This window comes from Ascaphus truei, chromosome 5 (genome assembly GCF_040206685.1).
Source record: "Ascaphus truei isolate aAscTru1 chromosome 5, aAscTru1.hap1, whole genome shotgun sequence".
Lineage (NCBI taxonomy): Eukaryota > Metazoa > Chordata > Amphibia > Anura > Ascaphidae > Ascaphus > Ascaphus truei.
This window is the reverse complement of record NC_134487.1, coordinates 52,881,807-52,908,209: the sequence shown is the minus strand read 5'-3', so window position 1 is coordinate 52,908,209 and position 26,403 is coordinate 52,881,807.

The following is a 26,403-nucleotide window of genomic DNA, read 5'->3' as shown; positions in this document are numbered from 1 at the left end:
CACAATAATCAAACATACAACAAGAACCTAAACCCCTGAAATAAAAAATTAAAAGCACTAGCCAACCAATGAATTACCTAAATAAAAACACTAGCCAATCAAATAAAGAAATAAAACCACTAGGCATTAAATAAATCACACGACTAGCCAAACAATACATTTAATACATAAAAGCAGTAACCAACACAACAATTAATACAACCACTAGGCTACACATCAATTAAAACCAGTAGCTAACAAAGTACATCATTAAATAAAAACGCTAAACAATCTGGTTGTAGTAGACCATGTTACTCCCTTTGAATGATGTCACATCCTTTCCTAAAAATTACTCTGTTACATGGCCTACTACAACCAATCAGATTGGGGATTGTTCTCACAATACGATTGGCTGAAGTACGCTGTGACGGCAGCCATGTTGGATTTTGTGATGTCATGTTAAAGGGAAATGAAGTGCAGCCATTCTGATTGGCTGGCTTAAGTCCCTTTACATGACGTCACATAAAAATAAAAAATAATTTTTTTGAAAGGGCACTTGGCGTGTGAACCATTCACCACACAAATGTGACATCACAAGCCATATTTAAGGTTCATTTGAGCTCAAGAAGCTGACGGGTCAATATAGTGGATTTAACATGGGGTTAAACACTGGTCCCTCATAAGGGGTTCAGGAACGTAAGGGTAATCATAACCGCGTGACTTCCAGTAATGCTGGACCACAATACGATCCGCCCAGCTGTTTTTGGTTAAGCTCTGCCCGCAGGCTTGCCCTGGCAGTACCCAAAATAGTGGATCTGACACTGGGATCTCTTTCTTAACCCCCGCCAATCCTGATGCAGTAATTATCCCCTGTCTTATATCCTTACAACGATCCCTAAGGATCTCTGCTGTTTCTTCTGGGGTAAATTCTCCCTCTTCCCACCAGTGAGCCACAATGGTATTTTCAATTAATAAGAACCTAGTCCTATTCATGTGTGGCGCATACCCCTTGAACAAGGGATCCCACCATGGCAATACATTCTTAGTACTAACGTGAGCACTCACACTAAATTCTTCCTGCATGAAACCCTCATGGTGGTCTAGAAGTACTAGAATTATGGGATCCTTCCCATGACATTGTGAAATCAGACAACCCATCCCTAGGCAAATCATCATCCAATGCATTCCCTATACTGTACTATTGTCCTGTGTAGCGCTTGGTAAAAAGTCAGTGTCCTTGGTAGCGGTTGGTGAAGCCTTAATCTCAGAATTTTGTCCCAAATACCTTAGAAGCCTGGCACCTACCTCCTCATTGCCAATCATTTGTTAGTGGTAGAGTCCTTGGCAGTGTGTCTGTCCATGGCTTTGCCTCGGGCACGGCTCAGCAAATTTTGCTGCCTAAGTCTTACTTACCGGAGAGGAGGGGGTTCAATATGAGCTTATTGGGGTTCTGTATGTTTTACTGGAGAGGAAGTCACAACTTCCGTATCCACCCCGGCGGCCAAGGTCAGGGTGACGATATCCGGTTGCAGTGGAAGGGTGGCAGCAACAACTGGGAAAGAAGTACCGGCCGGTTCCTCCAAGATGGCCATCTCATCAGGAACCAGCTGGGCCGAAGCACCCTCAACGGTCAGGTAGGCCGCTGTCATCACAGCAACCTGGGGATCGGATGTATCCTCACCAGTCTGCTGGACTGATGTTGGCTCAAGATCCTCCTGGCTGAGAGCAGGCACCTCCAACGCGGGTGGGTAGCACTTAAGACTAACCCTTTTATCTTGTAGGCTATTTCCTGAAATAATGCTATGATAACCATGGTCTGAATGTGACTAACGACAGGTTTTGGTGTGACCTAATTATTGTAATGTTGGTTCCATGCGCTAACATTAACGAAGGTTTGTTAATCTGCGTTGTTAGGTTAATGGTTCAGTAGCATATGATTTTGATAGGCGTAAATCCTGGGAAGAAAGAAGATGGCACTCCCAGTGGTCTTGGCAAAAAAATGTTTTAGTAGTACAAAAGTAGAAGTCTCAATGTTTCATTCCTAGTGTGGACCTTTGTCGTATCTTAACCAAGGTTCCTACTTGGAGAAAACATTGATCTTTGTACATGTGCTACCCCAACTTGCTGGGGCTTTGAACACCGGTGGAGCTCTTCATTGTAATTGTGAGTGCACCTTCTCCTTTATTTGCATAGGAGTAAGGGTAAACCACTAATAATGAACGACCGCTCAGCCTATTTTAATCACAGAATTAGTAATTAGGAGGTACAAACACACTGGTGCATAAGGACACAGAGAACTTGTAATACATAAAATGTAAAATAAAGAATTTACACTAGATCCCTCTCACAACTGCACTCAGGTGTAGAAAAATATATAATCAGACTTAGTAAGTCATAGAATCTCAATATTCTTAATGTAACATCTTTACAAGTACTTACGCTCATAATAGCAATATTGCATGGAATGCCAACTGACAAGTATTAAACATCTATCACTTTCTATGAAAAACAATAAAATGTTATTTATGATGCTACTGAACAACGACGCATGTGATAATAATATATACATCTATTGGTTAGCCTGTAATCAGGTAAGTATAATACCAATAAATGTCTCCAAAATATTCACTGATAGGATAATCAGAGATAAATCTACATGGAAGCAGAAAGAACTGTTTGTGTTTTAGGTTGATACATAAATTGTCAAGATATGTGTCAAATAAACAGTTAGCCAGTTTGCAGTGTATTCCATCAACAACTAGTAGAGTAGGTTGGTTACAAACTCATAAACACTATCATAAATCAGGTCATGAAAACATAGCAGATACTATTGTAGCTGTCTTTGGGTAAGAATAAACCCGAGTGTACAGCAGAATGTTACCAAGACTTATTTGCTACAATACCACAGTGTAGTAAAGTTTCTAGGCTAACCATAATATTCACCCGACAGATTAGCTTGTGGGGTAGAGGCGGTAGCTTGATATAGTGCCTAAATATAGGCAGTGTCTTGCATCTCTACAGCTATTGATGAGACGGCCGTTATTCGAACATTTAACGTGGTGTGTAGATTGGAATACCCATTTTGGTACTGGTAAATGCAAGCTTGCTGGTACCTGTACGCGAAATCATGCTCAGGCTGGACATTTTCCAGGTATTCAGGTGGGGACAGGTACAAAGGATTGCCGTTCACCAGGTTATCACTGGCGGTCGGACTGGCCGGTGCTGGTGCTGTTGCCGGCACATTGCTGGATTGGGATTGACGATTCTTATATGGGTTAAAACCGACCATTCTTCTTTTGAAATTGCCATGATCAAACATACAGTGAAATTCTGGCATGACACCTCAATACCCGCAAATCTCTCCGGCAGGAGGGGCAATGCGAAAAAAACACTGATCGTTACTTAAGGTTTTTCTTATTACACGCTTCCATCCATGAACGCCTGGTGAAAACTTGTAAAAATCGTAGTTCGAAATTAAATATTCATATATTTCAGATACAGTCGCCATTCTATCTGCTGCAGCAATTATTGCCAAATATATTAAAAATGCATAACTACAGTCAGGTTTTTTATACGCCTGTGGTGTAGCCATAATGTCCACTCAGCAATTGTGCAGGGAAAGAATGTAAAAAAAAAAGGCATACATTGAGTATTTAAAGCTTTTTATTAAGAACGCCTAATTTGATAACGTCTTCGAAAAATCAAGGTCAATTCATAATGGGCCACTGTAAGTATGTACCAGTATAGACGTGGGTGCTATCTGTTCTAAACACCTGCACCCTCACATTGTAGCAAAATACGGTATACTGTAGCACTGTACCATGCATATTACAATTCAATACAATTCATTAAATGCATTAATTTCTGCCACCTGGCAGATACGCAAAGAATAGCAACCAAATTATAATTCATTAACCTCTGCCACATGGCGGATATGCGAAGAACTGCATCCAAAGAAACAATAAACCATTAAATTAAACAGATCAACCGCGTGTGGCTGCCCGGTGCTGGATTGCCCGAACGCGGCATGAATAGTGGTCAAAACGCGGAAATACCAAAGGGAATACAGCGGTCAGCACGAAAACTGATTCGAGATCCATTCAAATAACGGCCGCCCCATCAGTATTGTTAAATAGGGTAAGTACAGCGGAAACCCCTCAGTGTAAAATAAAGGAAAATGTATCTCTTGCTTGTCCAACAGATCATCGCTATTCAACCGTATTAGTGCCTGTGGCTGCACGCTGTATACTGCTTAGGTGTGAGCATCGCCTCCCGGATAGACCCCACCGCTGTGGCGTCACTATAAACTCGATGACCGTTTCATGTGTAAACACACACTTCTTCAGGGGGGGAGCGGCTAGAGTACGTACCGACGCTGTTGACCAAAACTCTTTTTTTTCTTGGGTGTCAAATTCCCTACACCAACCTCATCAGTATCGAGGAGGTGTACGTCCACGCTGCATTGCGGACAGCTGGTTGGCAGATGATATATGAATTAGTAATCCGAAAAGCACCTATTTACCATGTAAACGAACAGTGTTCATTCACCATGTAAACATACATTAAACACTCAGCGGTGTGGACAACTGACAATAACAGAGCTACCTAAATGAGTCAGGATTAAAGGGGTGATGATTATAGCTATTCTTGATCTATAGGGGGACTGTTTGGATCCTAGGAATAGGGTAATTGGAGGAAAACGAGTAAACCTTTGGTGGTTAATAAGAATGATATTGGTAATAGTCACCAACTTATACTAAATCTAATATGTATAGTGTCTCCAATGGAGAAAGTTATGAAAATAGGGGGAAATATGTGGGAAATATATTGGAGACATGATGGTCCATCCTGTAAAATTATATGAATGAATAAGCACCAACATTGATTATCCTAGGGAAACTAATGCAGTGGTTAAACATACCACTAGTGTATAGTGATATCAACATAGCATATATAATGTTATTATTATTATTATTATTATTATTATTATAATTATTATTATTATTTTTATTATTATTATTATTATGTAAAAGTGTTAATGAATGATATAGGGTGTGTATGAGTGTGCTACCCTATTTGTACAACCTACAGTAAGACAGTCAAAACGGACCACTAACCCTTATGACATGATTAAATGGTATACCATAAACCCCTTTTCTAAATGTGATGTGAAAAATGAATACTGAATAAAGTGCAACATAAAATAATACTAATATGTGTCTGGTGTATATTGAAATAAAATATATAGCTTACATAATATAAACTGTGTAAAATAGATAGTATATATGTGAATAGATCACTAGTGAATTATCTTGTGTCAAGGTCTGCCCCAGGATAATCATTAGTCAGGCTATGGTAAGTATATCTATACTGAAGCATCCAAACCAATAGAATTAACTCAAATAGAACAAACCCTGTAAATATGGCCTAAATCTGTGATTAATGGAATGAAGAATAGATTAAACCTTCATTCATTCCCTCTGGTGCTATAATTCCTAATGTGTGAATCCAACTACACTCCTTTTGGAGTAGTCGCTTGTCCCAGTCTCCCTTAAATATACCCTATGGGATATATTCTATACCGATGAATTTGAGAGCTTTGTTATTGCCCTGGTGCATTTGTGTAACGTGTCTCACAACGGGGGTGTCCAACCGATTACGAACAGATCCCATATGTTCCAAAATTCTGGTTTTAATGGTCTGTGGGTCTTTCCTATATATTTTTTGCCACGTGCGCAGTTAATTGCTAAATCATCCTAGATGTGAGACAGTTTATGAATTCCCTGATTTTAAATACTCTCGATTGAGTAGAATTGGAAAATTCTTTAGTGCATGTTATGGCACTACACACTTTGCACCTCCCACATGTATGCATTCCTGATGGCTTTAGGTTCCAGCCATGTTTTAGTTGATGTTTTTTTGAAAATGACTATGGACAAGCCTGTCTTTGAGATTACGGCCTCGTCGACTTGTCATACTTGGAGTAGACTTCAAGATTTTTTTTAAATCGATGTCCTCCGTCAAAATATGCCAATGTTTCGTCTTAATGTCTCTAATGCTCCCCCAATGGTTGCTATATGTGCCAATGAACCTGATTATCAGATGTTTTTCTTTATCCTGTTATTGGTCAGGAGTTTAGGTCTTGGAGTCATTAGGGCTCAATGGTATGCTCTTTTGATGATCGTTTTACTATGGCCTCTTTCTTGGAAACATGTGGTCATGTCTATTGCCTGCATCTTAAATTCTTTAACTGTAGAGCAATTTCATCTTATACGGAGAAATTGACCCATCGCAATATTGTCGATTGTGTGTCTTGGGTGATGGCTATCCACCACTAAAAGACTGTTTAGCTTTCCTAAAAAAAATTGTTTGGAGTCTACCCTCATTGTTTTTACTAATAGTTAAGTTGAGGAAGTCCATCTTGTCTGAACTAGATTGAAAGGTTAGTCTCAGATTATGACCATTCACGTTTAGTGTTTTAATGGAATCAGATAAGAAATCCTCTGAACCACGCCATAGAAGGAAGATATTGTCTATATATCTGATCCAAATCTTGATGTGTGTTGTGTACATTTCCATTGCCTCTATGAAGACCACAGCCCAATCCCACCAGCCCAGATATAGATTGGCATAGGTAGGAGTGACCGTGGTCCCCATGTATGTCCCCTGTGTTTGGTGGTAATACTGACCATCAAACAAAAAATATTTTTTGTTGAGCGTAAAGGCTAGTAATTTCAGCATGAAGTAATTATGTGTGTAATGTTCCTTTCTCCTAGATCTTAGGAAATGTCCAACTGCTTGCATACCAGTTGCATAAGGTATGCTGGTATATAAACTCTCTACATCCAATCCCACCATCAATGTTGATGTATCAATATTGATGTCCTCTAATTTAAGAAGGGCATCTTTTGTATCGCTTAGGTAGGAGGGCAGAGGGCTGACAAAGGGACGTAAGAAATTGTCCAGGTGGACACTAGCTCTTGAGGTCAGATTGTCGATCCCAGATACTATTGGTCTACCGGGAGGGAGGTAATCCCCTTATGGATTTAGGGAGGTGATGAAAGGTAGCTAGCTATCTGTGTTGTTTGAATTGATATAAAATGCTGCTCACTCGATGAAATCGCCTTTTGTTCCAAGTCCTCCTTTAAAATTTTGGTCAATTCTTGGATCATGTTTGAGTACTTTATAGCATTTTCTATCTGACAAAATGCAGATACATTCATTGGCATAGTAAAGTTTGTCCAAAACTACAATGTTCCTGCCTTTGTCAGAAGGTTTTATGATTGTTTAATCTTATTCCAAAATTTTCAATGCTTGATACTCATGATAGTTTCGGTTGTGCTTGTTTACCTTAGATTATAAGTTAGTAATGTCTTTTGTAACTTGCCTTGTAAAAACATCTACATTGGAACTTGTTTTCACTGGGAGTGTAAATGTAGATCTAGAGATGTAGGTGTGTAGCGCACAGCATCCAGCAGAGAACAGGTCTGGCAAAAACTTTCTTTATTGGCAAGGCATTAAAAAGAGGGGCGCAACCTTGCCAATAAAGAAAGTTTTTGCCAGACCTGTTCTCTGCTGGATGCTGTGCGCTACACACCTACATCTCTGGAATTCGTTTATATAGCAGCACGCATTGGAAGGGAGACTCTGGAGGTGAACAGACTGTGAGTACTCTTAAGGGGCTATCCCAATGAGATGAAGGAGGGTGTCCTAGGACAACTTCCCTAATCTTCAGGGCTTCCTGGTGCCCCCACTCCCATTAATATGGACTGAGTATATCAATGCACAATACCTTAATACCCAGTGTCTCCCTCCCTTCAGAAGCGCACATACAGCACTTTGAGCACCATTGTTCTATTCTAAATGTAGATCTACTCTTGTGATCGGTAAATGGCCCTCTAACTGGGGTCTCTCACTTTCTTCAAGGAGACTAGCTAGATTATTCAAATTGGTCATATGTCTATGTTGTTAAATTCCTCGAGTGGAGTATTTAAGTTAGCCATTCTTTGTCGTCTGCTAAAGAATTTATGAAGTGTTCATTTTCTTGAAAAAAGGTTCAGATCTTTAATAGTTTCAAAGATGTCCATTTTTGTTGTTGGGCAAAATGACAGACATTTTGTTAAGACTTTAATATGTACTTCATCAAGATGTCTTTTTTAGAGAGATTAATTATTTGTGTTACCTCTGGGATTTCTTTTTGTTGGGCTTCTTGGGTGTTTGTTCCCTGTATGCCCACATACTCCTGTCTCATAGGAAGTTTCCCCACCCCCCTTCTTGTCCTCTCGTCCTCTGGTGATGTCTATACCTGTCTGTTCTAAAAAAGACGATGTTTTGACGGTGGGGCGATGTCCCTTTGGTATGTTGCTAGATCTACAGTATTCTCTCTATGATGTGATTCAGTGTCACTAACTGAACATTCCCATTCGGTAGATGATTCTGTAGTTTTAATTTGTCGTCTGGATTTGATATATTTATTTTTATATCTAAAGATTTTATTCTCTTTAAAATCCAGTGAATCTCGTATAAACTTTCGTTGTTTTCTATTTTTTATATCTAGTGTCAACCTCTCAACGCTGAGTTTGAGTTTATTTTCGAGATCTACAAAATCTGAATCTTCCTGCCAGGTATGTGTTTCTGTTGAAAGTGTATCTATTTCTTGATTTATTAAGTCCATTTTTTTATTTTCAAAGGCAACTAGAACCTTCATAAATTCGGCTGAACATTTCAGTAGAATATTTTCCTAAGATTTAAAAAAAGAAGCAGATATTTTTACCAGCCTAGCCTATAACTTCGCAGTGCTCACTCCTTTTACTTAAGTTCATTTTGGGCAGGTGTCAAATCAATAACAATATAATATATCTACTTCAATTTTGACATTGACCCGACACTGGGATGCAAGGGTTTATATTCTGCACGGGTGTTTATTACATGTTATTTTTATTAAATTTCCATTGGCCACCGCCGCTGGTGCAGCCACTCATTCTGGAATGCAGTCCCCTTGGCTGATTACATCTTGGGAGATTGTGTCTGCCATCACCCGGGGGGCAGGACTTCCGATTTGCGGCCTCCCTATATATATGTTGTCTGATGAAAGGAACAACACTCTTTGGCAAAGCGCACGCATGCGCGAAATGCATCAGAGATTCCTTTCATCAGTTCCTGTGTGTTAGTATGTCATGTCGCTGAGGGTCCAATAAAGTTTCTTCTATTTTGCTGAGTGTTCCAGCCTCTGTCAGTGTTTTTTGAATCTGACATGCAGTGCCTTATACTTAAGCCTTATGCTTCCCCGTGGGAAGTCACCTCCTTGCTCCTGTTTGGGCTGAGAGCACGCAGATTTCTCAGGATACCATCATCACCCATTTGTGAGTACTGTACTTTATCCACATAAGAACATTGATGGGTTGCCTTAATAATTTATAGGAAGTATACAGTTTTTATCAGCACCTGGGTTAAAGTATATAGAGAAAAATAAATGAAGGTGTGGTGCAAGGGAACGAAGAGGGACCCTTATGCCCTCCAAAGTTGCAATAAAGAACACAGGGGAGTTCCCAGCGCTCAATTAAGGATATAAACGCAAAATACTAAGAAGAGGTGATATGCCAAAAAGAAAAGATTTACTACAATAATTATGATAGTACAATATGTAGCAAAGATGATCAAATATAAAGCAAACAATTATAAACAATTATAAATGACAATGATAGCTATAGTAAAATCAAATAATACATCAAGTATATAGATATTATGAGCCACTTGAACACACTAGGTGTAATTGGAGAAAATGGTTGTGAAAAAGGGAGACAAGGTGAGAGAAAATAAGGAGGTTGAAAGGTGGGGGGGACGGGGGAATAAGGAGGGCAAGGTTTCGGGGCTCCTAGCCCCTTCTTCTGGCCTGTTCTCTAAAATCAATCAGATCTAGGTACTTTTCTTACCCCTGTAGAAACAGGTGCTCCCTAAATTAAAAGCAATTGCCTGGCTGTACTGCTAGTGGAAATAGCTAAACGTACTTGGAATACTGATCTCCCAAAGGGGGTGTAATAATAATACAATTGCAGCAAAGGCACCTATCCAAAACTAGCAACAACACTAACAACCCAGCATTGGGCAGTCCTAAGCAGCACAACCAAGTCCTATGACTGCTGCTCTAACAGAATAGAGTGGTTCCACACAGAATTGTATACTACGGTATCCACTTGCCCAAGTCTTATACCCTTGTTGGTGACGAGAAATTCTTTATTTCATATAATGTGAAAATCGGATCAAATCAACACCTGGCACCAGTAACTGAGCTTTAGTCTGATAAGAAAATGTGATTGTTTTAGGTGTAGTGAAAGAACTGCCATTTTTTTTGGCTTGTCTGTCTGTGCACCCTATCGCCAGGGAAAGGAAACAGAATATGCGAAGTGAGGTGTGGTTCAGCTATTTTCTACTACACTCACCATAATATTCCAACAAATGCAAAACAAATATGCTGCATATTATCACGATAATTAATGTATGTTAACTATGTGGTTACTGGTCATACATTAGTTTTCTAATTGTAATTTAAAAATAGTTTATAAGTGGAAAAGGTGTTCAACGGAGGAGGGATATTCTCATTCTCTTTTTAAATCCAGTAGGCTAAAATTGCACAATTTCTGGTTTACAAGGGAATTATTAGCAATAAGAGATGTGCATAACTTTTGCCCCCGGTTTTCACATTTTCAAGCAATTCGAAATGTTGGGATTTGGCCACAATTTACGGAACATACTGTACATAAATATATTTGCAAACCCCTGACATTTGCACATCTCTATTAACAATACTATTCAAGTAGTGATGTCATGGGAAGGTTCCCTTCTTGGCTTACAATCACAACTGCACCTTTCAGGTCATGCTTGTTGGAACGTCAATATTCAGCTTCTCCCTGTGTTGTGAGTGACTAAAAGGGGCACTTTTCTCCATCATGCACATTTTGTTTGTAACCATGCTGTAAAATGGCTGCAGTCATCTCTCCTGCTGACAGTAAGGCCTGGTAAGTTATGGGCATGCCAGCAGTAATTATGGAGGTTTGCCCTCACGCCCTGGTGAGGTGCCCTATGTATGGATGGGAGTGGTCACATGCTCTGAATCCATGATTAGTGATGTCAGAGTTGTGCCAGCCCCCAGAGGATACATAAGGCACAGCACGGTTCAAAAGTTAGGAGTTGCTGAGTTGTTAGAGGAGGAGTTCAGAAGCTGTTGGAAGGTTATGTAAGAGACTATGAGACAAGGAGCAAGTCTGAGTGCAGGCTTGGGAGGAGACAGCTTATAAGACTGTGACCAGGAACCTGGCACAGGGACTATCTCCCTAAGGGGAGATAGGGAATCTACCAATTTGGGAAAGGACACCTTTCAAAGGGAAGTGCGGTGAACATGAGAGGCTAAGTACACCCACTGTGAGGGGCAGCTGGCCCGCCGCAAGTCAATAAAGATGATCCTGTTAAACCATACCTCGTGTGTAAGTGTGGAGTGATTACACAGAGGAGTGCACCACAGAGGAGTTCCTCACCAGGACCATCCACAAGCGGACGCTGGGATCCTGATGAGGTGGAGGTGCTGCACTGGATATAGGTAGGACTCATGCACACTACCTCAGCTGCCTGTCTGGGTTGGCATTCCCCACACAACATCATGCGGGAGACTCAGGAGTCCTGTTGCCAGCAGGTGCACCACCAGACACGACCATGTAATGGGGACTTGTTAGACCACAGGGGCCAATGTGAGATTGGGTGGGTCAGGCTAGGCCATAAAATCCGTTACATGTTCTTAATAGAATATGTAGCCATGCTGTAAAATGGCCTACAGTTTTCTCTCATGCTGGCAGTAAGCCTGGTAAGTTACAGGGTTGCCAGCATTAATCATGGAGGTTTGCCCTCACACCCTGGTGAGGTGTCATATGTATGGATGGGAGTGGCTACATACTCTGAGTCCACAGTTAGTGACATCAGAGATGTGCCTGTTTCCTGAGGTATATAAGGCACAGCACTGCCCAAAGTTAGGTTGTTCTTAGAGGATCAAGTCTAGGTTCAGACTTGAAGGTAAAGGGGGCCATTAGTGTCTCAACTAGTGGCCCAGTTCCAGTTACATACCAAGCAGCAGTAAGGCTGACAGGGCCTACACTGTGTCCAGGGACCTGGCACAGGGGGTGATTTCCCTGAGGGGAGAGGGGATCCCACTCCATTGGGAGGGCGTACCTTTTTGAAGGGACAGCACCAAGACTGATGTGCGGCTAAGCTGCTAGCTGTGAGGGGCAGCTGGCCCATACCACGAACAATAAAGATGCCCTTGATAAAAGATACCCTCATGTGTGAGTCTGGAATTACTCTGCAGAGGAAGGCACCACGGAGGAGTTCCTCATCAGAACCATCCCCATGCGGACGCAGGGATCCTGATGAGGTGGAGGCGCTGCACTGGATATAGGTAGGACTCACACACACTACCTCAGTTGCCTGTCTGGGTTGACAATCCCCATACACCCTCATGCGAGAGACTCAGGAGTCCTGTTGCCCACAGGTGCACCACCAGACACTTCCATGTAATGGGGACTGGTTAGACCACAGGGGCCAATGTGAGATTGGGTGGCTCCGGCTAATCAGAAAATCCGTTACAAATATATACAACACAATAAAATATTATAAAAAAATGGCAAAAGAGGAAGGCAAGGGGGGTTGGAGTGGGTAAAAAAAATGTACAAAGTAATGGATGGTAAAAATACATGTTAAAAAAAAAAGTATACATGCATTCATAACCTTACCAACTCTCTTCCAAAAGCATAAAGGAAATTGCTGCAATAATATCCTGTGTCACTCGTCTATTCCTATGGCAATTCGTATAATTCAAGATCAAAGAAGGGTCACGATTACTGTTTTTCAATTCTGAGCACCTTCAATTTATCACATAACATTGTGTAATTACTTGCACTTTAAAATGCTGCTTGTCCATTTAATGTTCAGCTTGTTTCAATTTAGGTTAGTAGTTTATAAACGTTTCTAGGAAAAATATTTGCATCGAAACAAACGTTTATTAAGATAACAGATTTCCCAGCTAAAGCGTGAATGCATTGTTTCCATCATGTCAGAATAACTGTTAATTATTTTTATGGTCTGATGTTCACTATTGAAATCTTGGTTTCTATAATTTTCTGTGATGTTCTTACACACCTCTGCAGAAACAGTTTTTTCCTCCGTAACAAATGACTGCAATAAAAATAATTATCTATAAATTAATTATTTTTTGTGTTACTTCTTTGTACCTCATAAAAAGTCTAGTGTCATATACTAGAAGAATGTGAAGTGTAAAGCCAGGATTATACACATTACTTTTGCTCATGTAGCACTTATGTCAAATGGAAAAACAGAACATGTTTCAATACCGTACATAGCATTGCAATTGAAGTGAAAGTATTGGAGAAGTGATGCAGTCCCTTGAGAGACAGTCCTCTACCAATTTTCATACTCATCTGACATGTTCCATCTGCTTGATGGGCACAAATTCCCTTGCTAGAAATAGACATTTAGAAAAAATATTACACCTCTGAAATTATACAGCGTAGCAAGAAAATGGGAAGTAATTTTATTGATTATTGGTGCGCAATATCATTGATTTTCTGGTTCTTAAAAACTTTCACTCGATTTTCTGTTTTAAATTTAAATAAAAATATGGAGAAAAAGAATGTTGTTTTAAATTGTTTTAATTATTTGGAACTTTGATCTTCTGTCAAACGTTTCCAGATTTATTTTTTTAAATGGGACCTTTAAGTCAAAAACATTAGAAAATTGAAGAGCTTTTCTTAGGGATTGGCTTGTATTTCACCAAAATTAAAAAATACATTCTGAAATTCAATTCCGGTTTTAATATATTTATCAATTATTGTGATTTTCTCCAAAGGTTTCAGGAACAAAAATCCATGACTTAAAACTATAAAGTAAGCAACTATTCATAAACCGAGGTCACAAATTCTGAGATTTAGATACAAAACAGCACATACTGTACTGTAGGTTTTTTTTATAATCTGTGGAAAAATTCTCTATATTAAATAGTACATTTCTAACTTTTGTTAGTTATGAGGCCAAGTAAACAAGTGAGGTTTTCAGTAGCTCTTTAAATTTAGCTTCTATAAATCAATAAATGTATCAATATATTGTAAAAATCTGCAGTTTGCAGGAGAGATAAAATTCAGTATAATTCCAAAGTGGAAATAGCTGTTTTCAACCAACTTTGGCTAATTATTTATGTAATAGGGGGAAACTCCAAATGAATTGCAAGCACCAGACAGAACAAGGAGGTTAAATAAACAAAGTTTATTTTGTCAGAGCCAACAGGTAACAACATAAAGGCAAAAACACAGTCACAACTCAACAAAACAGGGGATTATGGGGGACTCCTAACTCACTAGGTGATGGGTGCTGCCGAAGTGAGCTTACCTAGGATACCTCCACAACATATCCGTCTCAGGGTATCCCAGTTACTCGGGTTCACCGCCTCTCAGGTCACAATTTGTATTTACAGCCATTCTCTAGTAACCGAAACTGACCACTAACAACTGTGGAGTTCTGACAAGCGTTGACTTACATACAACCCTGGTCTTCATCTTAAAGCATGAAAACTGTGAAGAGATGGTCTGCCCACAGGGCACAGGAGTGCCCAATGCTACATCCAATTGACAAAACATATATGGTATAAAGTTTAAATACTTTATTAATAATAATAATAATAATAATAATAATAATAATAATAATAACTTGGTTATTTAGTTAAACCCTTTGGCCAAAGCGTCATAAGCCTGCATACCAACGTCAAGGTATAACCAAATTAATGCAGGTCCTACACTACACTGTGAACCCTTCCTTTTACCTCTGTATGAGGGGAAAGAACCATAGTAGGTCCTGTTCTTGCAGCAAAATGAAAAGACCTCCGAAGTTAAAAAGGTGAGGGGGAGTGAGCTCGGGGTGTAGGTGCCACCTACCTCCAAACAACTGTTACCAGTCAGAAATTGATTAACACACATACATTCCCAGCTAGCTTTTTTGACATAAATATATATTCATGATGTGGTGGGTGTAGGAGTTTGAGCTAGCTGGAAATGTGTGTGTTAATCAATTTCTGACTGGTATCAGTTGTTTGGAGATAGGTGGCACCTCCCACCAGAGCTCACTCCTCCTCGCCTTTTTAACTTCGGAGGTCTTTTCATTTTGCTGCAAGAACAGGACCTACTATGGTTCTTTCCCCTCATACAGAGGTAAAAGGAAGGGTTCACAGTGTAGTGTAAGACCTGCATTAATTTGGTTATACCTTGACGTTGGTATGGAGGTTTATGACACTTTGGCCAAAGGGTTTAACTAAATAACCAAGTAATTATTATCATTATTATTGAAGTATTTAAACTTTATACTTATTACCATATATGTTTTGTCAATTGGATGTAGCATTGGGCACCCCTGTCTTTTGTTGTATACATTTGCCACGCTCAGTAGCAATACCAAAGAAGGCTAGAACACTTGTGCTACCTCCATGTGCATCGTTGACATCTTGACAAGTAGGGGCAGTGCTAAACCTTTAATGTGCTGTGCCAGCTTGCCCCGACTATCATAGAAAGTATAAAGTGTAGTGTTTTCTCTGAGGTGTCACCAGTTAATAAGTCATGGAAATTCAGGGTTCTTTTTAACACAGATTTGAACAGATGGTTGAGGAAGTAATATAAAAAGGATGCCTATATAACAGATTGACAGCTACAGTACAATCCCGAAGGAGAATCAGTAAACTTAGTCATGCTTTAGCATACTTAATTAACAGATATTTAAGATAGCTGAGATGAGTCATCGAAACATGGAAGATTAATCCTCCTTCCCCATTTCCTCACCAGGCGAGTAACAGAATTCACCTCCCAGTAGGCCATAAGCAGAATGCTCTACTTGGTTTCCCTGCATTCAGATTTCTTTGAAGTACGTCTCCATAATTAGATCCCTTTATGTTACAGTTGCACTGATTTCTGTTTTGTTTTTTTTGCTGTTATTTGTTGTAAACTGGCTCTTTTCTAATTGACCAATTAGTGATCAATCAGATGTTGTACTTATTGATTGGCTGCACTTACCCCTTCCCTCTGGAAAAGTTAGCAGTAGGACTTGACCTCTGACACATTTGCATTTTAATAGAATGCAAGTTAAATAGTAAGATATGGAATACTGTACATGCAGAAAATGGGATGAGTGTATGGGACAATGAAAAAGGAAAAGTAATTGCAAAATATGTGGTGGAAATGCTAAAAGTGGGAGAAATCTAATCCAAGAATGTATTGCAATAAAAACAATGGATGACCTACTGTATATATTGTGGCTAATACCGGGTCATGGTACAAACTCAACCCCGTGCACACTAAACACTTTATATTTTATAGCCATGTCATAGGACACAATCATATCTGCTATGAAACTGCAGACAAAGACATATAACAATACTTAGGGATGATTTTTGAATCCAAGAATACAAACCCATGAGTATTGTAAATAAAATACATAGCGCAAGCAGAATACTCTACGGATAGAAAATAAATGTAAACCACATCATTTTAGTAGTGACTTACTTACAACCCTCATCTGGAAATACTTTACAGAATAAAAAAATATCTTTAACCAATCCCCCATAACAATAAAAGATTAGACGAAGCATTATTGCTGTGAAACCTGCAAACAAGCCATGGACAAACTTTTCAATACAATATAATAATATGAATACAGAGATCAGGGATCTTCAAATGTGGCTGATCAAATGTGGTCTAGTTAATAATGTGCACCAAATGCCCCAATAGTATTAATATAGGTGAAACAGTACATACACTTAGGCTAAGTCCCCGCTGGCGCTGAGCGCGCTCATGCTTGGAGAGAGCTCAAAGCATGAGCGCCGGGTGTCCTGTTGTACGTGGGCACGGGGAGGGGGGGCATTGCGGGGAGTTGAGCGCGTAGGTAAGTATAGATTTTTGTTTACCTAAGCAGCTGAGCATGTGTGCACACGCAAGAGCGCCCAGCGCACCGCGTGAGCGGGGACTTACATATATATTTATATATGTAAGTCTCCTCCCAAGCGCCGCCTGCTCAGCCCGATCAGCGCTTGTGGGGACTTAGCCTTATAAAGAGAATGGCCATGCATAACCATGCAATAAGCAAGCAAGGAAAGACAAACCCATTGGGAGTAACTTCTTTTTGAATCCCATATTGTAGCAGTTGTTTTACAAGATGAACAGAAAAGACGAGCAACGGTTGGTCAAATATTGTAATATCCACCATAAAAACAATATTGAAACATACAATTCAATACAGGAATGTATGTGGTCATAAAGTCCACGCAGTCCAGCTATGCCTTATGGGCAATTTGATTATTTGTGTCATATATATGTAAATCACAATATTGCAAGCCTTAAAAAATGTGAAATTGTTCCATGCTGTTATATGAAGCTTTTTCTTTAAAAGCATGAAAATTAGTATTTTTGTGAAAATTATTTCTTTATATACTCATCTAAATGTCTCTTGAAGATTGATGGGGGGAGGGGGGTTTGGGAACAATGCAATCTCAATGACATTTTAAAGGAAAAAAATGATGCTCAAAGCCAACAATTTTTCTTAAGAAAAAATAATCTGGTAAAAAGAATGAGTACTCTCAATAAGGTGCATGTCTGAACTGAAACATTTGCACAATGGTTCAGTGATGTTTCAAGACAAAAAAAAAAGTCCAGTGTTTCCTATGAATCCATTTTCTGTCAGGTCAGACTTTTTTTAAGAAATAAAGATTAAAGTTTCTCTAATTAAAAACCAAATAGCCAGGGAAATTGTGTTTTGCTGTTATCTTGGTATTTGCAAGTTGGTTTGCAGTTCATAAATTACTTTAAAGAATCAAGGGCTGAAGGAGTAGGATGTAGCCAATATTACTGCACCTGTAATCTCCCCGATAATGTGTTTCTGCTAGTGCACGTTCTAAAGCGTTATTATGCAATATGCAACAGAACATAAGGGAGCCCGAGTTGCACAATTGTATGATTGTGTCACTACACATAAGTGACTGATAACCCTGTTAATTAATCCTAGGGTGTAAAAAGCCTCAAAGAGGCAATCCAAGCCTTTGTTTTTAAATACAGGATTGAAGTAAGGGGTCTCAAGAGCTGAACCCCATTAATTTACGCCCTGGGGACTCCCTGGTTCTGGAGGTACTTACCTCCATAATGGGTGCGGTAGCCACTCTGGAGTTCACACTATAGCTGGTTTTCAAAGCTCCCCAACCCTGTGGTTCAATAGTAAGCCGTGATGTCACCCGGTGCGGCTTCCTATTGGCCCATGTGACCAGAGGCTTTAAACTGCAGAAATCTGTAGAAAACTGCAGAGAAGAGAGAGCGATACCGGCAACCCCTTAGGAGGTAAGTATCTCTGGAATCAGGGGGCCCATGGAGCTTAAATGAATGTAGTTCAGCTACAGAGACCTTCTGCCTCAATCCTGTATTAAAAATGAGGGGGGGGGGGGGGGGAAGAAAGAAAATGCCTTAGATTGCTCCTTATATTTACCCCAATAAGAAGGTTGTGGACTACATGGTTGTCCATTGTCCACAGAGTCGAATGTTTGAATACTTTGGTCTTTAATTTGAGTGCTGAAGAATGTCAACCTCAGTTACAGGCATTTTGTACACTACTTGTTAGTAGACAGTACCGAATGACGAGCACTATTTGGAAAGTATGTTAGACCTAAGGAAAGGTATTACCGAAGCCCAATTCCAATATATATTCTTCTACAATGTGAAGAAAAGAATTAGTGACTGAAGGCAGATCTAGATCAGGACACTCTGGGGTCCCTAGGCACCAAGACTTTGGGGTATTTTCCTCAAAGTGGCCCTCCTCCAGCAGTGTTATGATGTTGCAGCATGTGACACCACGTTGCCATGGCAACGTATCGTCATGTGACATTGCGGCATCATTTGTTGTTGGGTCACCATGACAACATTATGCTGCAGGTGTGGGGCCACTCCAGAGAAGGTAAGAGACAACCCTCTCTCTTACACACATACCCTCCATCTCACACTGCTACTCTCCCCATCACACCCTCACCACTCTCTCTCACCCTAACAAACCCCCACCACTCACATTCAATAACCCCCCACACCCAAAATAACCACCACACCTCCCTTCCCCAATACATACAACAACCCCTTCCCCCAAAGATACAATGATCCCCTCTCCCAATACATAAAGTATACATATAATGATCCCCACCCTTAGCTTCCATGTTGTGGGGACGGGACTGGGGAGGCCTCTGGTCAGGTGCCATGCTGATCCCACTGGCTGGAAGCAGATGCAGAAGTTGGGCCTGATGCTCAACTTCTCAAGTGAAGGCCAGGTCTGCCACAGCAGGGAGAGTCCAGGCCAGGAGATGCCAGACCCGATCAGAACAGTTGGCCCAGCTCTCCCACCCTGTCAGCGGCCCTGCCAGACAGCATTATGGCATGGCGAGAAAACTTACATGCACCTACGGTACATGAGGCAGGGGCCTCCTAATCTTGGGGACATGTGCCTAATGGGTAATCCGTCCTGTAAAAAAAAAGACGGGGTGTGTGCCAAGCACGCACGTTGCAAGTGAAACTTCTCTGCACATGAGTGAACAGCGCTAGCCGCTTCTGTGCATGTGCAAGCGGATTTGGCCGCTTCTGCGCATGCGCAGGTTGAACAGCACTGGCTGCTTCTGCGCATGCGCGTGTGCCGTTGCCTACTTCTGCGCATGCGAGAACGGCACTTGCCACTTCTGCGCATGTGCGGACAGAGCTGGGCCCTTCTGCACATGCACGGACTGATCTGGCCATTTCTGCGCAAGCACAAGTGGTGCTGGCCACTTCTGTGCATGCACGAGCATGAGGTAAGGGGCTAGAGCATGCGCGCGCTCGTGAATGCGCCTGATCGGTTTTTCATCTCCATGAAGGACTCAGTGCTGTGAGAATTCTGAGCCAGTTGGTGCGCGCAACCGTGCATGCGCCTGATTATGACGTTTCTTCATCTCCATCAAGGAGTTTTAGTCCTATGAGAATTAGGTAGGTGTCAACAAAGAAGTTTCACTTCAAAATGCACTCAGAGAGCATCTCATTGCTATGGTCCCAATCAGGATTATCCTCAAGAGAAGAAATGTCACTAGTATAGCTGATGCACCTTATGGGAAAATAGAGAAGCAGTCTCAAAGCTATTTATTATTAAGAAGTTCTAAAATTACTTTACGGTTATACTTTATTCATGCTACATACTGAAAATATTTTAGAATATTATACATTTGATTAAATGTTTATTGTTGTTTGTTATTTCCTAATAGTAAATAATCATGTCTTGTTTTATTTGTGATATAATGTTTCTGTAGCAGAAATAAAGTAAAATTAGTCATTTCAAAATGTCAACAGACAATTTGAGTTGAATGACTAATTTGGTAGATCAAAAGGTTAAGAAATGTTTTTTGTTTACCAGGAATATGTGTTATAGATTTAAAATGAAAACACATTGATTACGCAGAAGATCAATGCAGGAAAATCAAATTACAGTATTTATTTATTTATAAAATGTTTTACCAGGAAGTAATACATTGACCTCTCGTTTTCTAGTATGTCCTGGGCACAGAGTTATGGTGGCAAATACATGGTTACATTACATGAGCAAGATTATACATTATATACAAGACATTGCATGCACAGTAAGAGATAGTATATGTTATAGGCATATTTAACAGTTACAGACCAGATTAAAATGTGAGAAAAATACAAGTGGCCCACCCATAACAAAACCCTTAAGTGCATTTACAGTACATGTTTGTTTTATGCCACACCATATGTCCTATACACACTGTATGGATACATTTTAATTATAATGTTAAGAAATATAAAGCCTAAACAATATAGTAAGAAAGTTATACATGCTTCACCAAATGCAAACCATTAGTCCTGTTACTCACACAGAGAATCGACTGCGCTCCAAGAAATTAGATTTCTAATTTAGTACACAAAATAATGGTGAGTACAAAACTGGAAATAATCGTCCCCCATACAGCATACAGTAAAGATGGAAAAAAAACCTGCCTTTCCTCATATTAACTAGAATACAGTTTCCACTAAAGACAGGGATTCTGGGTAATGACGTTTAAATGAGCTCTCACATTGTGTCAGTTTTTTCTTCTTATCCATTTTTACATGGTTCCCTATAAGCTTATGTAACCCCTTTTCCCCCACCCTAAGAGAGATTTGGTTCTGATTACTGGTGTAGCGCTGCTCACCTGTTAGGTCGAGCTCACACTGCCTGCTATGGCCGTGCTCTTCCATGCGCGCCTCCACCACGCGCTCCTGCAGCCCAGCGATCTCTGCTCAAGCTGCAAGGGTTGGGTCATGGCGGGGGGCGGTGTGTGCAGACAGGGCGTGGGGTGTGCAGCGGGGACCGAGGGGGGGGTGTGTGCAGTGGGGACCGGGGGTTTTTGCAGCGGGGACCGGGGGTGTGTGCAGCGGGGACCGGGGTGTGTGTACATGTCCCCCCGTCCCCTGTCCCCACTGCCCACTGCCGTCCACACAATTTCAGCAGCCAATCAATGTAAAACGTCTGGACATTGATTGGCTGCTGAAACTGACTTCACGCTGCTGCAGCCGGAGATCACCGATTGGAAAGACTCCCGCGACTGCAGCAGCGTCAACGGGACCTTAGGCTTACAGTGTCCACCGGTGTTAGTTGGGGAAAGACAGGACAGGCTTTTGTATCTGTATCTCTCAGCTTTGGCGCAGCACCTCCATTCCAACAGGGCCTATCAGAGATAGGTGCAGTCCCTGCAGGAAACCCTCGTTCCCTCCCCTGAAAGACTGCAGCCTCAGTAAGGTGTAACACATAACTTGGGTCTTTATTCTTACAGCACAGCATTGCATACAGAACTCTGACATTATACTCTTCTTCTGTGGTCCCTGGAGACAACCCCTGGAGCATGAGGCCCCAAGAGTCTCTCCTTGACTCCCACACTCCCTGGTTGAGTATGGGGTATAGGCTCCAACTCCCCTGAGGGAGGGAATAAAAGGTCAACTAGAGCCCTGGCTCCACACTTCTACAACAACACTAAATTTGGGCTGCAGGACCTTTTTTGTTACCAGGGGAGGGTCCCAGGTCTTAGCCCCGGTGTGGGCAGCACCTAGGCCTTAGGCACATCCCCTATGTCACTCTACGGAGCTGCTTACTACAGCACTGCATAGATTTAACCCTAACACCGACTGCACTGATACCAGGACATGTGTTAGGCAAGGAAATAAGTAGCCCAGGTGGTACCTGGCTACACGCCCCCGCTGAGACATCCAATTCACATACCATCCGTAATTGGAGAGCAGGGAAAATTATTTGGTACATTGCATAACATGAAATACATGGGTACAGTTAGATCCTTCCTACACTGAAGAATCTATACACTGCAGTAGTAGTGCTTGGGATCAGGCTTACAAACCTTCCTGCCCTCACCATCCAGTACGGTGACCCAATAGCAACGCTTCTGGCCCTTCTCTTAGATATACTCAATCCTGTCCAAATAGATGTTCCTGCCTACTTTCCAGACACTCATTAGGTAGGACACTTTCTCTTCGTTGTAGTAATATGCCACTACACAACGGCCAGCTAGATTATCTAACATGGCCTCTCTGAGCCATTCCTCCACATTGGCCTCCGCCTCCCTCATAAGGGGTTCAGGAACATAAGGGTAATCGTAATCGTGTGACTTCCTATGTTGGACCATTATACGATCCGCCCTGCTACTTTTAATTAAGTTCTACCCAGAGGCTTGCCCTGGCAGCACCGAAAATAGTGGCTATGAAGATAGGGTTTCTTTCTTTACCACCTCCAGCCCTGAAGGTGTTATCATCCCTAGCCTTATATCTCTACTACGATCCCTATGGATCTCTGCTATTTCTTCCAGGGTAAACTCTCCCTCTTCCCACCAGTGGTCCACAGTGTTACCTTGCATTAATAGGAACCTAGTCATATTCATGTGTGGCACATATCCTTTGAACATTGGATCCCACCATGATACTACCTTCTTTAAACGAGAACTAGGCATTTCAACACATTAATCCTGCATTGGACCCACAGTAGATTGTGGTCTAGAACTACCATATTTACAGGATCCCTCCTGTGTAGACATGGTATAATCGGACAACCCATCCCAGGCACATGATCCTCAAACCCCTCCCACACCCTATTATCATGGGTAGGTTCTGGCACAAAGTCAGTGTCGTGGGTAATGCTTTGTGAGGCCTTAATATCAGTACCATGGGCCAATGTCTTAGGTGTCTGGCGCCTACCTTGGCCCATCACTGCAAGTACCTTGTGGTGGTCAGGGTCCTTGGCAGCTTTTTCGGTCTCTGGCCTTGCCTCGGAGCATGACACTGCTGAAGAAAATGGTCGGCCTCGGCCTTACTCACCGGAGGTCACGACTTCAGTTTCTGCCCTGGCAGCCAAAGTTGGGATGACGACTTCCGGTTGCACCGGAACAGTCGCAACATCGACTGGAAAAGAAGTACCGGTCAGTACTTCCAAGATGGACGCCTCCACGGGAACAAGCTGGACCGAAGCACCCTCGTCGTTACGCGGGGCTGTGGTCATCACCGGAACCTGTGGATCGGATGTATCCTCACCGCTTTGCTGGGCTGTTGTCATCTCATGGGCCTTCCAGCCGAGAGCAGTCCCCTCCGATGCCTCACGAATAACCTCCGCAGCCGCAGAGATCTTCCTTTCGGGTGGGGTCACCTCCAATGATGTAACAGACGGTTGGCAGAGCTTTCTCTCATGGCTGTTATCACCACTGCAGGTACAATGGTAAAACTCAGGCAGGAGTACCGCGATGGAGTCTCCAGCCTCGATCTCCTCCAGCACAGCTTCGGACATTTTGGTGAGTAGCTTCCGACAGGACACCACGCTCATTACTAGAGAATCAGGTAAGGGCTTTTCAGGTGCCACAGTAGTCAAAGAAGGCCTTGGGGGCATCAGTATGGAGCCAGTAGCAGCTCGCAGGTAGTGGGCCCACGCTGGCTCCGCCATGGAGGGTGAAAAAGGTACATTTCCCCAGCATCTCACCAGGTATTTCGCACACATAGTCACTCACAAGATTAGGATTGGGAACGCACTGTTCCTCCGCAGCAGCCGCTTCTAGGGAACCCGCTCCCAATTCCTCAATCCAGGCCATGTAGTCACGACTGTGGCCTTTAGTAATGCACTGCCGATCCGCTTGGCACATACTGTATTGTATAGAGCCAAAATGCAGCCCTGCTCTTCTCTGGGAGAGGCAGTCTCCATGAGTTTCTGCAGGCCACAAATTAAATCATAGAAGGCCCGCACGTCATCTGGGTAGGCGCAGGTGATGGCGGCAGTACCAGCTGAAGATGAGGCGTTCTGAACCTCTTGCAGCGGGACTTCAATGATAGTTCCATGCCTGGGTAATCACATTGTGCACAAACACACTGTTGAAAGTCCTCCCCGTTGATCTGCACCAACAGGATCCCTGCTGGTAGTGTATACAGGGGGAGCAGCTTTCTCGGCCATAATACAATAGTAGCAGGGACCAGTTTCAAATGGCTCTGTCTCTGTTGAGTCACCACCTGGGTGGTGCTTGTGGGTAGCTTGGGTCTGGCTATGCCCCTAGTGGTGTCACGCAATCAGTAAGTTCAGTGCCTCCTCCCCTTGTGGATCCATGAGTCCAGGCACTAAAAGACGGGCACGGCTCCAGCTTTCGCGCCAAGCCAAGCACATTTCAGGATGCGGCTTCAGCTTTTGCGCCGAGCCCTGCACAATTCTTGCAAAGAAAAGCTTGCGTCTTGCAAAGCTTACCACACGGTTCTCCTGTTTTGGCGGGAACCACTATAGTATTGCTGCTCCTTTAAATGGGGGTTAAGGTCCCTCGCACGTCAAAGGCACCCCTGGGATGCTACCCGCACATACTGTGAACACTTTCGGTTGGAACTTCATGCTGTAGTCCCCTTCAGGGGATTCCGGTCCCACGGATGCCAGGAGCCCCCAGGCGCACTACACATCAGTCCTCTTGCAATTGCCCATATACACTGTTTTTCAGGCACTTCTCAGTTTTGCATAGTGGAAGATCCTTTAGCTGCAAAGCCTGCCTCCTTCTCAGATTTTAGACCTCCGCAGCACCTCCAAATGTAACCCCTTTTCCCCCATCCTAAGGGAGATTCTGATTACGGTGTAGTGCTGCTCACCTGTTAGGCTTAAGAATACTGAATCTCTCTCCAACAACAGACACAAAGGAGGAGGAGGAAAAGAGAGATCTCTCTCTTTCTCCTCCTCAGTGCCTCCATTCCAACAGGGCCTATCAGAGACAATCCCTGTCAGAAAACCCCTTTCCCTCCCCCTGAAAGATTGCAGCCTCAGGCAGGAGTAAAATATAACTTGGGTCTTTATTCTGTACAACAGAGGTGCGCAAACTTTCTGTGCTGCGCCCCCCCCGTCCTGCCAGCCCCTATGCTCACCCCCCCCTATCCAATATCCAGCGTTAAAGGACGCGCGGGGTCACATGACCCCCGCAGCATTATTTGACATGCATTGCTATGGCAATGCGCGCGTCACACGATTCCGCGCACCATGTTGCCATGGCGACGCGGCACAGAGGAAAGGTAGGTGAAGTCCGAGCCTCCCCAAAATAATCTTGCGCCCCCCACTTTGCGCACCCCTTCTGCACATAATAAAGACCCAAGTTATGTTTTACTCCTGTGATCACGCGCCATTGCTATCACTTGTGGTCAGTATCCATTCCCCTCGTTGAGCTTTCTTACCAGGGTGCTTTTAGAACTCTCACGTGACTGTTTTAGCTGCATTCTCTGGCATTTGTGTGCCTGTTGCCTTGTTCTTATCAGAACTTTCTGTGGGGTTTTTCCCACCTGTTTGGGTGTTTTTCCCTCCTGTGGGACTGTGTTTTATTTTATTATATTGTATTTCATTTTATTTTGTTCACTTTGTTTTTTATGGTCTCTTTTGGACTGTATATATCATTTGTGACACCATTTGTGGTCTTTTGGACTGTATTTATTGTATTAAAATATCATTTAATAACAAAACCGTGGTGCGCTCTGTGTGCATTTTTGTTCAACTCACTAATGGTTATGTACTGAAGTTTCCCAGCTGTTAAACAAATTCAAAGCAACATTTGAATGGAAACATTTCTGAATGTAGCTTAAGGTAACATGCCACAGACACATCCACGGACTAATAAGGCTGACCAGAAATGGGGTGAGTCTAAAATGGCCGACAGCACTGATGCGATGCGTGAGAATAGTTACCCCTCAAACACAACTTATGAACAAATTGCAAAAGCTGCAAAACAAACTTTACAAGTCAAGGAAGCTATCCTTGACATTATGGAGCATGTTGCAA